Below are 13,049 nucleotides of genomic sequence, written 5' to 3' on the forward strand. Positions count from 1 at the left end.
ATGGCAAGCAAGAAGAGGCAAAGAGGGGATGCCGAATCAGTCTGTCTGTTTCTGAGATATGCTGCTTTGGCAGATTTAGTGGATACTCTAATTTTTTTTTCTTAAATTCAGACAGTTGCTACATAATATATTGTTTTGAGGCATTTCTTTCCAATTATATAGTCCATATCTACTTTTATTGATGAGAGATTATATTTAAGTTAAACAGGGATAAGTATTGCCTTTTATTCTTCTTTTCTTTGTTGGAAAGAGGGGGTTGTGAATACTAGAAACAAATGATTCAGAGCAGGAGTAGGCAGCATTAGGGCAACTGGCACTAAAGAGAAGACTTCAGTCAGTTCCCTATAAATGTGACGTTAATACAGCTTCATGTCCTCAGGGAAGGGGCAATTTGTTGCAAAGAGAGGAGATTGAGGTTTGAATGAACATCTAGGTTTGATATAACTGGGGAATGTTCAGTCATGTGTGGATGAATAAGGTACCTAGTACATTATGAGGAATAGAAGTAAGAATTAAGTTTAGGGTTAGGGTTGAGTCTGTTCTTTATGATATGTTTGGCCTGGTAAATTCATTCATTAGTAGTGTAAGGCCAATATATTTAAGAAGTCCTTTTAGGTGGGGATTGGAAGGGCCAGAGATATTGGTGCTGAAATTACCGATTAGAATAGTGTTTCTGAGGTGAGTTGTAGGCCACATACATTTCATCAGTATTGTCAAGTAGTGGCAAGGTGGAAGGTGGGGATATATACACCCCCTATGTTGATTTATTTGTGATTTCCTGCAATGACTGTGGTGTATAATTAGTTTTAGAAAACCATGAGAAGAGAAGCTAGAGGTGGTAAATTTTAGATCTGATATGGACTTGTTTTTAGCAAAGTTGTATTGTCTCCTATTCAAACACCATATCTTTTGTCACAGAGAAGGTAGTGGTTATTCTGAATAGAGCCAGATAAGGAGAATTTGTCCTGGAGCCATGTCTTTGTTATAGTAATATCTAGTTTTTTGTAAACAACCAAGATTCAAGATGTGACCATTTATCATTAGCACTGCAATTATTACTATTCCAACTGACTTGCTGCAGGATGGGACATTATTAGTTATAAATTGACTTTGGCTTTTATGAATGTTTCCATGTCTAGTATGATTTATAACCAGAAGGCAGAGTTTAGTTAACTTTTGTTTAGAAAGGACGGGCAACTAGAAAATGATAAAGGATGATAATATGTGTATGTAGTTATTTCTGGGTGAGGACTACAACATGAATAGGCACATTGACATTATAGAGAGAAGGGCAAATTTTAATACATTTTTAGAATGGTTAAGTGGTGCAGAGTTTAGGTAAGGAGAATATAATTACTTAATACTGCACCTGAGGCATAGGCATAGACAGAGAAGAATTGTGTGGAATAATAGCATTATATATGAAAGGGAACCCACTGTTCTTTTTAACTTGTTTCATATGTGGTGTAGCTTGTATAGGGTTGAGATGCTGTTATAGTATAGGCTATAGTTTTAAAGAATGATATCTAGGGATGAATAACTATGAAGGGGGTGTGACCTGGAGGCTGCAAGCATGATCATATGGATGTGAGAGCTAGGGTAAAGGTATGAATGGAAAGGCAAAGAGTGTCAGGTTGTGGCTGTAGTCTTTGTGAATTGTGGTGTAGCGTTGGTGATATGGAGATCCGGGACTGGACCGATACAGGTATGTTTCAGAGCAGATAAATGTAATGATATGGGATGGAGGGAATGGGGTAGTGTAGCAGGCTCACATGCACATGTTTATCAAGGAAATGGTCAGTAAAGAGACAGTGAGTGTGACTGAAGGATGCCATGCTACAGGGGAGTCTGCAGACCTGAGAAGGAGTGTGCATTAGCAGAGGGAGAGAGAGAGAGGGAAGAGAAAAAATTGGCAGAAAATGGATAATGTGTGGTCATATAAATCAAAAGGACACTCTAAGAAGAGAAGAAGATAAAACTAGATACAACTGAAGTAGGACAAATAGTGGGAAAGGACAAAGGAGGGCTGAAGACCCTCCAAATGTATCAGTGGTAGTACTGTTAGTGTAAGTACTAGTGGTACCATGGATACAAAGGAACAGCTCTTACCTAGGCTAAATTATTAAATTGGATGGTGTTGTATAGACTTTGCACATGCACTGTCCTTGAAAGGTAAAGTATGCAATTTAAGTTCCCTGGGACTCCTAAGAAAAATAGATAAGGTTCTTAGTTTCAGGTGTTTGGAAGCATTATTTTAATCTTGGTAACATGCACATCTAGTGTCCTTGAAAATAGTGTATGCACTCTAAATGGCCTGGAAATCTAAAGAAATACAGATGAGTACATAGCCTTAAGGGCAAGGGAGCATCCTTTTATTTTGTGGAGTTTATGCTAAACTATTAAATCATAGGCTGTTTGGCTTCCTACAGTAACTCAGCCAATCATATCTCAACAAATCCATGCCCACCCACCAGCTCTCAACAGAAAAAAGTCTTCAGATTACAGTAGGAGGCTGACCAAGCCAATCATACCACACCAAATCCATAACCACCCAACTCTCAAGCGAACAACAAAAAATGTACAATTGGTAGTATGACTGCCAATCCAGAGCAAAAAAAAAAAAAAAAGAAATGCTGAACTAAGTGTCTGTTTGTACCAGTAGCACTGTGTGCCTGGGGAAATAGCCCCATTCATCCTATACTAAGGGCAGGAGCACCTACTAAAATATACAATTAAAAACATTTGTAGTTCCTCCCTTTAAAGCATAGGGAAAAACAGTGCAAGTGAGCTGTACCATATGATTAAAAGAATCACAGTGTAAAAAAAGCACAATTCAGTTCAGTTGCACTAAACAAATGATAAAGCAAATATTTCCTAAACTGCAGAAAGGTGAACAATGCAAATAATGTGCTATAGGTGCTGGTTAGCAGGGGACTCCCAGTCATTACAACACAAAGTAATCAGTGAATCAGTGATGAGTGGCAGCTAACTCAGCATTTGGGAGGCATTCAGAATGATACAACAGCAAAGTACACAAAAGGAGAAAGTCAGAGAATAAAGTGAAACCTACGATGTTTGACACTGGTCAACACCACCCCATTGCTGGCTCCAGTACTTATAATAATTTAAGGTTGTCTAAAAGAATACTCCCATATGGCAGTGGAGTACAATCTTGGAAACAGGAATCTATATATATGAATGAAGCATACAGGCAGTAAAGTACAATCTTAGAAACAGGAATATATATGTGAATGAAGCATACAGCACCCTAGTTCATCATGAAAGTGGAGCACTATGGGAGTGTCCAAAGTGACACCATGAGATGGGTGCCTGTAGCATGCATACAAGTTTAACAGGTGATCAGAAGAAGAACACACTGTGGCCAGCAGTAAGTCCAGCAAAACCTCTCCAGGAATACTTATGCACATAAAAATAAAAAAAGAAATGCTATTAGAAAAAAGGTTAATGTCTGTCATGTCAGATGGATTAATAACACATAGAGAGAGGAAAAGTAGTTTAATGTATACGAGGTCTATATGACATGCAAATCATGTAAATCACTGTGGGTAGCCCATTACAACAGCTCCTATCTAAAAGCCATAAAATACTTAACTATGTTGTGGTACTTTTTGCATTACACCGATTAAGTTAATCTTCTCATTGATCAAAGCATGTCATATGCTATGTACATTAAATGTAATCATTTGTACATATTTAAAAACATATTTTAATGAATTAAGTTTTTCACCCTTAGATTATATATAACTCTAGAGCAGTCCATACATACATCTGTGTTTTCATACTTATGTTTGGAATAGTCCATACCTTTCTCACCTTTAACAGACTACTAGAGATGAAGAATTCAACAGAGATGCTTATACAGAACTCCCTTTGAGGCATTTCTTACTGCAAAATGGCTTTATTTGGTAATACAACTTCAGTAGTCTGTCTCTGCAACTCTTGAACATCACAGTTTTCATACCCTTTCTAGTAAAAAGACTGATCCCCATCAGTAACTTTATTTTTGACAAATATTTCTTGTAAGATTATTTGCAGTTTGTTTTATAAAGCTTATCATCTACTGTAAAAATTACAAAAGATCTTGATTTAGCTGCTTTACTAACAGCTGAGAGCTCTACTGTGGATGTTATATTTTTACTTTGTCTTTTGGCTGTAAATCTCATACCATTTTGTAGTTTCTGTTATACTAATATTTTTGTTTGTGCTGATTTCTTAGTAGCATTTCTTTACTTTGTGTTGATTTTTTGGCATTAGGCATTAGTAAAGTAGTTGAAGTAGGTAATCTGCTTTTCAGCCTTTTGTCAATTAACAGTTTAGCTGATTAGACTTGCTGCTGGGGGGAGCAGTCCGATCAGCATAACTTTTTCTACAGTCCTCCTTCTCTTGAGATTGTGTAGTGCTCGGATAATTATTTCCACTTGCCTATAAGATTCCAGACTGTGTGGACTGGATGTTATATGTATAAATTACCACTCATACAAACATAATTTGAATTCCTGATGTGTGTCAGATATGAGAATGTAACTATCCTCTGTCTTTCAAGTAGACTTTATTGTACTAATTAGATTTGCACTTGTGTCTGTTGGTTTGATTATTTTAGGGAGAGGAAGGAGCATAACCAAGAACTCAGTCATATCAAGAAATACTTCATAATTATGAGATAAACCACTGTTTTAGATCAGAACAATTGTGTACCCACTGAACTCCATGGATGATTTAGAACTGGGTGTGCTAGCATCACTTTTTACGAATACTTTTATGGTATTATTTTTTCAGGTTTGAAAACCAAGACTCAGATGCAACTTTTTTTTTCTTAAAAGAAGAATAAAACTGGATTTCTTGCTTAGACCGAACTTTTATCATAATGTCATTTAGTAGTTGCATTTTAAGACAGCCATCTTTTCTAACATTTTCATACATTTGTTAAATGTCATTAATAGAACTATATTAAAAAAAGGATAGTTTATAGTGACAAATTGTGAGTGTTATAAGCTTTCCTAGTCTGTATTTTGAACTTGCCATCTGAGCTGCAGTGGGTGTAAGTTCAATTATATTACACTACTGTGCTAAAAGGATTTTATTGTGGTGGTCACTGTATTTTAGCACTATTAAAATGACCCATTTTAGCCAAGCAGCTCAGATTCAAGGCTATTAATACAAATGGTGTATAATATACTGTAAGCAAAAGGCACAGAGGATAAAGTTGTTGCATCATAGCAAGAGGTTCTTCAGTTCAGTTCTTGGTGGTAGTGCCTTTTGTGTGTTGTCTGCAATCTTCCCTGTGTTCACATGGGTTTCCTCTGGGTGCTGTGGTTTCTTCCCACATTCCAAAGGCATGCAGTAGGCATATTGGACACTTGAAATTGGCCATAGGTGTAAGTGTGTGTGGTGCAGAAGAATAAGTATGGTAGGGGAACCACCTAGTGGTGTGAACCTTGGCTCTAGATGATCATCACTTTTGAAGTGACACCCTGACCCAATGTGCAAAAATGGCAGAAAGGGGCTTGTGGAAGGATGGATATAACGATGACCAAGAAGAAGCAGCAAAAGGGCCAGTGAGAGAATAGCTATAGTGAGAAGCATGTTTATACATGTGAAACATTTCATAATGTTATGTATTACAGGCACTTTATACATACCATGCAGATTGTATGGAATAGATCTTTAGATTAGTTGCAGCTGTTTCTTGCAATGTGGAATACTATGACATGTTTTCTTGCAGTCTCTGAAGCTATCAGTGAGACATTAATTATTTTTTAGGTCTTCATATTTATAAAGATTTGAGAACAGAGAGATTACTGACAAGTAGTAATACTATTTTGATACTATGCACCTTGAATATTTATAATAAAATATATTAACAAACAGTGGGAGTTTCAAGGATTACTGAGGATAAAGTGATACACTACTAGAAATGGGAAAATTAAAATACAGATTTTTGATAGGAAACTATCCTTTGGAAATAGCTGAGGAAATAATTGTTGGAACCATAAATGGATGTAATGATATCAGAGTTCCACAAGATGGCAATGTTGCAAGGAGAAAACTGTTGTGACGGAGGCAGCCAGGTAGACCAAGACAGTGCTTTACACATAAAGTTGATTCTGATAATATAAGAAGGTTAATTTTGAGTAAACACTCCCAGTTCAGTTCCAGAAATGTTAAAGGTTGTGGGGGAAACTACATTTTATAGTATTACAAGTTGGAGAAACTTAAAGAATAATTTAGCAGAGAGAGAAAATGTAGTTAGTTCTAAAAGGCAAGGGACATTTAAATGTTTATTCATATGATAACTGAGTAAGCCCCTGGACACAAGTGCTCCTTTTTAGGAGCAACCCAGGAGCAGTATCTGGTAAGTGATTTGCTTAGAGATAAATGTTCAGTTCATTCTTAATTCATTCTTTTCAAGGATAATATCAAAAGTTTTACAAATAAAAATGCTATCAGGGCCACTAAAGGAACCTATGAACTTAGGCTGACCTCTGAACACAAACATAATAAATCCTTCTTTAGCTAAGTTAGAAAACTAAAAATAACACAGAATATTGCTCTGAACTTATTGATAATGATGCCTCCATTACATTACATTGCTAGCTTCCTTGCAAACAAATTTAGAGCCAACATCACACCCCAGACTTCTGTTCAAATTACTGAAATAGTTGAATCCCTTAGTCACTCATTACATGTAAAGATAATTTACTGAAAATTCTAACAAAGACCAAAAATACTTTCATTATACAACCTGACAATATACCATATTGTTTAATTAATAGAATTAAACTTGCCCTTACAGACACAATCCTTAAACTGTTAAACCTAAGTTTAGGTACTGGTTTTAACTCTGATGAGTAGTATACTTTAGTGGTGATGCCCCACCGTAAGGGTGGCCTTGTAACTGATCTTGGTAATTACAGACTATTGGTCTTACTAACCTCATCTGCAAACCCATGCAACATATTAGAACTCACCTTATCAAGAATCTTATTAGATTTGACCACCAACAGCTTGCTTTTTGAAATGTGAATCTTATTGCAGTGATGTGACCAAAGTCTTAGTCACCATTCCCAGTGCTGGAATTATACAAAACATAAATGCTATGGGATTAGATGAATAGTAAACTGGTTTCACTACAGAACCCACACAGTGCAAGTTGCAAGTGCCTTATTAGAAAGTATGATAGTGACCAGTGATGTTTCTCAGGGCTCAAGGCCGGCACCTCCCTTTTTTATTTACTTCTCAGATCTCTAAGCAGAAAGCATAGACTTCTTGTTTAACAAAGTTTGCAGACAACAGCAAGCTGAGGGTCAATGCTGTCACCCTACGAACTCCATACTTTCCAAAATAAACTCTCCCTAGTAAACTCTTGGTGTATGAAAAATGGACTCATCATCACTTTTGGTAGACAACCCAGCCAGCATATTATATAAAAAACACACCATTACAGAACACAAATGTAGTCAGGGACCTATGTACTGAGCTGATAGATCCCTCCCTGTTTTTGACCATTATGTAACAACAGTGGTAAGGAAATCCCTTTATTTACCTTAGCTAATTGTCAAAGGAATATCATGAAGGTCTAAAAGAGGTATTATACAATTCCTCCCCTAAAACGTGCACGCTGATTGGCCAGCCCAACCAGCGTGCCCGTTGTAAATCCCTCAATATACTAACGGAAAAAGGTCCGGTCGCCCGGACTTTTTCCGTTAGTATAATACTAATCTCGCTATGTTAAAAGAGTTTAACATAGCGACACAGGTTTAAAAAAAGCAATGGAGATCTCCGTTGCTTTTTTTAAAGCTGTCTTGCTATGTTAAACTCCTTTAACATAGCGACACAGTGTGTAAAAAGCAACGGAGATCGCAAAAGCTGTCTCGCTATATTAAATGGGTTTAACATAGCGAGACAGCTTTAAAATAAGCAACGGAGATATCCGTTGCTTATTTTAAAGCTGTCTCGCTATGTTAAACCCATTTAACATAGCGAGACAGTTTAAAAAAAAAAAAGCAACGGAGATCGCAAGATCTCCGTTGCTTTTATTCGCTATGTTAAATGGGTTTAACATAGCGAGACAGCTTTACAATAAGCAACAGAGATTTCCGTTGCTTATTTTAAAGCTGTCTCGCTATGTTAAACCCATTTAACATACTGAAACAGTAAAAAAAAGTAACGGAGATCTTGCGTTCTCCGTTGCTTTTGCCCACAGCTCTGATGTACTGCATAGGCATGCGCAGTACATCAGAACTGCCGCAGAATACCAGACAGCTGCGGAAGGGCAGTAAAGAGGCATTATACAATGCCATTATTTAAGAAAAGTAATTATTTCTTTTCTTAAATAATGTCATTGTATAATAGCAATAACCCACTTCTGGGTGTGGGTAATGCTGGATTTACCCATGGTTGGCTTTGTTTGGTCCCGAGGGCGAGGGTAAATCCAGCATTACCCACACCCAGGCGTGGGTTATTGCTATAATCACTCTTACTCTGCATTGATCAGTCCACTTATTGAGTACAATGGCCCCTTCAGGATGTATCTCACTAAGCATATGTGACAATTAGAAAGACCCCAAAGGTTGCTAACCAAAAAGATCAAAGGCCTAAAGTCCCAGAGCTACCAATAGAGGCTGAAAGCTCTATCCCATTATCCAGAGTTTTCTAGACCTTTGAGAAGAGATCTCTGTCTTACTGTGCTTTTAGAGACTCATTTGTCCTGGACATCTTGTTTCTCCAGAAGTCCAGTATTTCCACTAATACTAGAAACAGGGATTTACATCTTCACTTACAGATAAATGAAACACTGCAGTGAGACATGTTCATAACCCGTTGCCTTGAAAATATCTGGAATAAAGTGCACCTACATGTTAAGCAGTGCAACTCTCTATCTTCCTTTAAAAATAACCTAGGTGACTGATTGGGCATCCACAACTTTACTCTGAGACTGATGTATATAACCCTTCTGGAGAAAGGAAGCTCAGCCTGAGAAAATGTACTGTTAATGCATGAATGGTGATAGAACTCAGAGGCCTTCAAATAGCTAATCTGTGAATCATTATGGAAGGTGCCACTTACTCTGTTGTTTACTTGGAAAATCTGTAAATGTAATTTATGTCTCTCAATGTTAAGGCTATACTGCATTTTATACAGATAGAATGCCTAGAATGCATAATGCAGAATATACCCACATCTATATTCTAGTAAAACAAAACAAAAATTAAAACAATACACTTTACATATATGTGATAGTCTGTGTAAAATACAAAAAAAATAATTTTTTAGTCTGGATACACTTGAACTAGGATTTAGGAATGACAACAAAGAAATACTTTGGATTTAGAAGAGTTAAAACAACAACAACAACAACAACAACATAGTGACAAATATTGTTCATAGGTTCATAGGTTCATAGGTTCATACTAGGCTATCTGCCCGAGGGCATTTACAAGCCTAGCCCATCGTTTTGTGGCTTACGCCACCCCTTTAGTATGGGGAACTATACCCATTATTTTGCTGTGCCTCTGTTGAGCAGTGACACTGAGGTAATCCCTGGGGTATATCTGCGATCTCCCATCCATTGGTCAAGATTTCTCTTGAACAAGGCCAGCGAGGTGCTCTGCCTCACATGTACCGGGATTTTGTTCCACAGCATAGGGAGTCTTTGGGTGATGAATCTATCCCTCCAGCACGTCCTATTAATAGCCGTGTCGTGGTTTAAGTCTCCCGCCCTTGTGGCTCTGATGGATCTAGATTTTTTGAGGTGAAGCATATTCATCAAATCTGGGTTTGACATGGCCTTGTTAAATGCATATGTTACACTAGGGCTTAATGATGGTAAAGATTCAGATAAGGCCTTCACCAGTGGTAACACCTAATATGGAGTACTACTACCACTGGCCATGGTCCTTTCTGATTCAGAGACAGGACCACCACAGTGATCCTACATGGTTTATAGGATCACCAGAGTGGGTTGTCTCACAGTCATGCTACATGTTAATGAGGAATTCTGGGGAGAGGACTATGCTAACTAGTCATGTGCTTTCCCTTGGAAATGCCTGCATAAATCACCATTGCTTACCAAAAAAAAAAAAAAACAGTTGTCCCCCATTGTAGTCAATGGAAAAAGTGGTAATTCAGAATGCTTGAGTCAGGTCTGGTATCCCACCTGTGACCCAGAGAGTAACAGGATTAAGAAGAAACAGAGTATAAAGAATTAGTCCACATAAAATCACTTTGGCTAGCAGATGTAGGAGACTCTTTCCCTAATACCCTCCCTGTGGAAAGAATAAAGATGCCTTGCTGAAGTTTCAAGTAGTTTATTCAGTTAAGTAGGTAAATGGACGAGTGTTTGAACACTGTCTGTTTGTGTGCACCAGGGTCAGTCTTTAGTATTACTCCACTTAATTTAACAGAACAAAAGGTTTTACTTCTGGCTGTAGTAGTCAGTAAGTCATGAAGGACACAGCAGATCTATGAGGCAATATCAGAGAGTTTCTGTAAAATCAGGGACAGTTGAGAGGGATGGTGGTGTGTGTGTGTGTGTGTGTGGGGGGGGGGGTCTGCCTTACCTCCTTCTAGACGTACATGGGTGGAACATTAGAAAACACTAGGGAGAATATCTAAATATTAGTCCGAGTGACTTAAAAAATTAATAAAGCTACATGCAGTTTCTGACCAATAAGAATGAAACTCTGTCTGGCATTATTGACTGACTGTAAATATCTGTGATTTATGAGAGCAGGAAAAAGTAAGTGGCTACATCAGGGATGTTCTGCAATCTCAGTGTCACTTAAGAGGTCCATGTCCAAGTGTGTGTGTGTGTGTGTGTGTGTGTGTGTGTGTGTGTGTGTGTGTGTGCGTGTGTGCGTGTGTGTGTGTGTGTGTGTGTGTGTGTGTGTGTGTATGAGGATCACTCATAGAACCTTCCATCCTGGTGCAGGACATATAGCTGCTAATTAAAAATTGTTATGTTTCTGTGTTGTTTTTTCCAGATACCACTGAGTACTGCAGATTCTGGAAAGGCACTTACTGAACACACATACAGTAATGCTGACTGTTTTTTTTAGTTAACTAGGTAAAACCCATTAGGTATAAGCATATGTTTTCAGTGGGATCAGTGAGCAGCAATTTGCTCAGAATCACACAGCAGCCAAATGGATATTGAATAAATCAAACTCAGGGCTGTAAGATAAAGCTCATTAGTCGTTCTCAACCTTAATCTTATGTACTAAGTTATCAGTTTTGCTGCTAATATCAGTTCTGCTGCTAATATGCCAAGTAAATCTGCACATGGGTAGTTCAGTGTTAACAAGTTTGCTAATGAGGTCAGCGCTGCATAATGTTTCAGACATGCAGGGTAAAGCCACTTACATGCCACATGTGGCTGCCAGCCATCTCTCAGGTATCTTCTGTGGTGTTAGGCATGGTGAAAATGGAGGGCACATAGATTCATCTGGACTCTTCATCCAGATGCTATATGGAGGAGATATGATGGGGGCTGTTTATTTATTTATTTATTGACTGGGAAAAGTCTGACTAGGCAAAGAGTTTCCTTAACAGCAGAGGACCAGGGGAAGAAAAGCTCCAAATGATACAAATTAAAGATTATACACAATATAGAAAAAAAAGCATTTTACAAGTGTATACATAGTCTAGTGAATAAGGATGCTTTGTAAATTGTATAGAAAAAGTCATTCAATACTATTTTGAAAAGTCTGCATAGTAATGGAGTCATTGTAGATAATGCAACAAGAGAAGAACACGTTGTTGTGAGCAAAGGAAGATGATGAGCACATTCAATATACAAACATAAATTTCTCTGGGCCAGTAACATTGTATATATCCAGACATATTTTCAGTGGATCAGTAGCATCATACACTTCAGTAAGCAGTTTTATAACAAAGGCATAAAATAGACGTATCGTTTAATAAAAGCAGCATCCTTTTGTGATTTAGTTTTTTTTTTTTTTTGGTATAGTAGACTAAAGGCTGACAAAGAAGGAGGAGAACGAGAAGTGAATGAACGTGTGAAGAACGTGAAGCTGGACGGGAAAAGGCGATTCTGTTGGTGAATGCAAGAAGGAGGAAGTGTGCTGGAAATTGGGAGGGGGGGTAGTAGTAATGGTGAGTGGGTGGGATTACAGAGAAAAAGGGTTGTAAGAAGGAGAGAGGGAATAGTTGAAGGGTAGGAAGAAGTGTGGAATTATAGTTTAGTGTAGGGGTACTTATCCAGGGCTGGTGCAGAGGCCGAACCAGACATTCTGCAGGTATAACTTTAGCGTACATTTAAAATATTTGAGATGTTCTGTTTTTAGAGAGATAGATATGGTGCTCCAAGCTTTGGTGACATTGTTTGAGAATGAACTGTCACCAGCTGTATTGTTGGATTTACTGATGTGGAAGAGCAGCATCTGAGTTGAACAAAGTGGTCTATTTAGTTTCTACGTCTGGATTAGAGGTTACAGAGATGGACAATTTGTAGATTGATACATTGTTATCAGTAGTCGAAAGTTGGGAATAAAATATGAAGTGGGTTAATTCGAGCCAGTTTAGTTCTTTGAGTTCTTGGCAGTGGTGAGATTTTTGTGGGTGATTTGCTACAAACTTTGCTACTTTGTGATAGCATTGTTTGAATTTACAGAGCTGAGAGACTTGTAAGTTGGTAATAATTGGGGTTGCTTAGAGAAGTTGGGAAAAGCAGGGTAGAGGCTAACTGTGTTTTGCTTTGGACATTGAGGACAGTTTTGACTCTGTATAGAGAACTCAATTTTTGTTGTGTTTTCTTTACTGCATGTTGGATATGGCAGTGAAGTTTTAAGGTATTGCCAATCTTGATGCCAAGCAGCTTAGTATGTGAGATGATTTCAATTTTATTATTTGCTGAGAGACAGGGTGGAGAAGTGAGGGTTTGTGGGATGAGAGGTGTCTAGTGGTAAAGAAAATAAGTTTGCTTTTTAGGAGGGTTAAGAAAAAGGTTGTGTCAGTTAACCAATGAAGGAGAAGGATTCTTGAGTGATTTGTTGCAAGTTGTCAAGGTT

The 13,049-nt window shown here is 37.8% G+C and overlaps 1 protein-coding gene across 1 annotated transcript in view; it reads left to right on the forward strand.

Annotated features, from left to right (window-relative positions):
* LOC122815463 (cAMP-regulated D2 protein-like) overlaps positions 1–13,049 on the forward strand; it is a 511,271-nt gene that overhangs the window by 222,614 nt on the left and 275,608 nt on the right. The gene's annotated exons all lie outside the window — the stretch shown is intronic.

The sequence above is a fragment of the Protopterus annectens genome, chromosome 11.part0 (assembly GCF_019279795.1).
Source record: "Protopterus annectens isolate FY-2018-M chromosome 11.part0, PAN1.0, whole genome shotgun sequence".
NCBI classification, from domain to species: Eukaryota; Metazoa; Chordata; order Ceratodontiformes; family Protopteridae; genus Protopterus; species Protopterus annectens.